Consider the following 3808-nt stretch of genomic DNA (forward strand, 5'->3'; position numbering starts at 1 on the left):
TTAAATTGTAGTTTATCAACCATCACAGAGTCGAACATTTTAATAGTCATTGTTTATTCAATGCAAACAAACAAACAATCAAATCTTTCCCCTATATAATATTAGTATCTATATTAAGTCGGGTTTGTTAAAATACTTACAACACAAGAACGGCTAGACCGATTTGGCTGACAATTGGTGGAGAGGTACCTTAGAACCTGGAGAAGGACATAGAAAAGGGTACTTAGTTAGGGTAGGGGTAGGCTTGAGTAGGGTATGGTAGGGTAGATGTAGGGTAGGGGTAGGGTAGTGGCAGGGTAGTTAGGGTAATAGGGTAATAGTAGGGTAGTGGGTAGGGGAGGCGTAGGGTGGTATTAGAATAGGATAGGGGTAGGGAATGAGTCAAAGCAAAGCTTGACAGGGTCCGGTACTAGATAATAATTAGCATACTAGTGAACCCGCCATCCTCCCAAAAACGCCAAGTTTATGAGGATGGAGGAGGATTTTGTAACTAAATAACAACTGTAACACTTTTTTTTGTACAATAAATATTTTATTCTTAGAATTTCATTATAAATTTCATTAGGTACTCTAAATTTTCAAATCGGAAGTAGTGGTACCCTCAGAGATCAGGGCAAATAAGTAAAAATTTGGTCAATTACATAATTTACACAATTTTTCTTTCAACCGTCTGTCACTAAGCGTTATGATAGAAATTTCTGTTCAAAATTCCTCTTTGAGAGTGAATGATCTGAGGCACTATTTTTTACCTATACAGAACAGGACATCACTATGACAATAAATATGGTATCATTATTTTACAAAGTGACATTAGCATCTGTCAGAAAATTCGCACGATTAATGATTATACTATAGTAGGTATCTCCTGCATTTATATGCATAAAGACTATGTTTATATGCATTATGCTTTGATTTTTTTTTATAAGAAAGTTAACCAAAGCTAACATACGCCAATAACCATACTACTCATGCCCACGTAAAATAGTGGGAAGAATATTGACTGCATTTATTTAAAATCATTAATATTGACTGCATTTCCATGTTGGACAGCTATGCTATGCTAATCCATTGCGCAAAAATGAGCCAGCCGTTCTGTCCAACTAACCGCGGTTAAATAGTTTAAATAAAGAAATTTTTTAGCACTGTTGGGACTTATTTTATTAGTATAGTATTTCTTAGACGAGCCGTGGTAGCCCAGTGGATATGACCTCTGCCTTTGATTCCGGAAGGTGTGGGTTCAAATCCGGGGCATGCACCTCCAACTATTCAGTTATGTGCATTTTAAGAAAATTAAATATCACGTGTCTCAAACGGTGAGGAAACCTGCATACCAGAGAATTTTCTTAATTCTCTGCGTGTGTGAAGTCTGCCAATCCACATTAGGCCAGCGTGGACTATTGGCCTAAGCCCTCTCATTCTGAGAGAAGACTCGAGCTCAGCAGTGAGCCGAATATGGGTTGATAATGATGAAACGTCTCATGTTCAGAGTGGACTTGAAGCTTGGAGCGCTATCACCATCATCATCATTAGCCTATTTTTAACGGCTCACTACAGAGCCAGGCCTCCCTGATTACAGAAGAGATGACATGGAGTCGAGACCCACCACGCTGCTTCAATGCGGGTTGGTGGGCTTAGAGATTTAGAGCGATAATGTTTCAGCTTAACGATCACTGTCAGATGTAAATGATAATGACCGACGGCTTAACGTGCTCTTCAAGGCACAGGGGAGTAACACCACCAAATTCACCAACTGCAACTGCGGGCTGAAAATTTGCACTGACAGTTATTTCTAGAAAGAAAGAAAAGCCTCAGTATACCTTAGCACGACCCAGGACTCGAACCCACGACCTCGAGATTCGAATCTACATGGCTAACCACTGAACCAACAGGGAGGTAGGTATATATCTACCTATATTTGAAGACTTATTAATGTTCTAAGAATGATTCGTACCTAATATACTTACAACAATATCATTATATTTTGTATATTTTAATAAGTAGATATTTGACGGCCTCCATGGCGCAGTGGTATGCGCGGTGGATTTACAAGACGGAGGTCCTGGTTTCGATCCACGGCTGGGCCGATTGAGGTTTCCATAAGGTAAAGGAGGTCTGGCTGGTGGGAAGCTTCGACCGTGGCTAGTTACCGAGAAAGACGTACCGCCAAGCGATTTAGCGTTCTGGTACGATGTCGTGTAGAAATTGAAAGGGGTGTGGATTTTCATCCTCCTCCTAACAAATTAGCCCGCTTCCATCTTAGGTTGCATCATCACTAATCATCAGGCGAGATTGTAATCAAGGGCTAACTTGTAAAGAATAAAATAAAAGAAACATGAGTCAAAATTATAATTGGTATCACTTGATTACGAATGATTTAGTTCGTTATTTTGTGTAAAACGTTTAAAGGTATAACTAAATATCCCAAAAATCGAAAAATGTACACCTCTAAAAAACTTTAATCAAGTAAACCATCAAGTTTGCCTTTATTTCACAGTTCGTTATTCATTGTTTGTTTCCCCGCCGTATACATAAATACCAACTTATCTTACCTTAGTGCAATAGATGCACGGTAGGCGAAAGGCTTTAGCCACTATATAACAATATTGTGTACACAATTAACGATGTTAAGTCAAGCATAATAGAGCTTAAAGTTGCGTGAACGTTGTTACAGCGAGGGTAGTTTAGAAACGCGGAAGGGCGTAAATGTCGCATCGAAGCGATTCACAATTCGGTTCGTAGTAGGTGCAGCATAATGCCGGGTTTTGTGGGATGTATCCTGCAACACTACTTTTAATGATGTTTTTTAACTCGCTAGTGCGAGTATCGATTCATCTCTATCTCTCTCTGTCTAACACGATAATAAAAAATTAGTAAGATAGAGGTGAACGCGAATCTCATATTTGCGAGATGTACAAAACATAGTTATAAAACAAGAAAATTGTTTATCAACAGGTAAATAGAGATGAAACGTAAGGTTGCATTGGTAAAAGACTCTTTTTCCGCAACTTCGTTTTTGTATCTACTATTTTCGCGGTGTTGTCGCCTTTTCTGCACCTGATGTCAATGATCATGAAAATTCGAGTAGTACATCTAATAGTACCCAGTAAGCGTGAAAGCGAAGTAACCATACAAACAAACTCAATTTTTTTACTTTAATTTAAGAAAGCTCAAAATAATAAAACTTAAAGTATTATTATATAAATGGGCCTCCTATGCCTCAGATAGATAGCCGCTATGCAACACAAAGTTCCTAACTTCATGTTGTTATGCGGCATACGAGGTCTTTGAAGGAGAAGTGGTCGAAGTGTTGTTTTGTTATTCTAATTTTTTTTACTTGAAGCAAAGGGAACAAGCACAGCAAACTATACCATTTACTTGTTCCATCACCTATGTTTTACCATACTAGTGGACGCCCGCGACTTCGTCCACGTGAAATTTAGTTATTCACAAATCCCTCGGGAACCATGGAAAAGTAGCCAAATCGGTTCAGTAATAGCGGGCTTAAAGAGTAACAAACATCCAAACAAACATCCATACAAACTTTCGCGTTTACAATATTAGTAGGATAGGGTAGGTAAAGGTAACCAATTAAGTGACTTACAATTGAATTCTCTAGTTATAATTGAGTTATATATTTCAGCAGTCAGTCAGTCCCGAGGCGGGTTGCGGCGCGGTGCCCCTAGCGGATCGGGAGTGCGCGAAGGAGGTCAGTGTGCGCGGGAAGTGGGTCAGGGCGGATGCACCGCTCGGGCGCGCTCGGGCCGGCTCGGCGGCGCAGGCGCGCGGCGCATCGATCCTCGCCCACGCG

The sequence above is a fragment of the Bicyclus anynana genome, chromosome 5, assembly GCF_947172395.1.
Source record: "Bicyclus anynana chromosome 5, ilBicAnyn1.1, whole genome shotgun sequence".
Taxonomy (NCBI): Eukaryota; Metazoa; Arthropoda; class Insecta; order Lepidoptera; family Nymphalidae; genus Bicyclus; species Bicyclus anynana.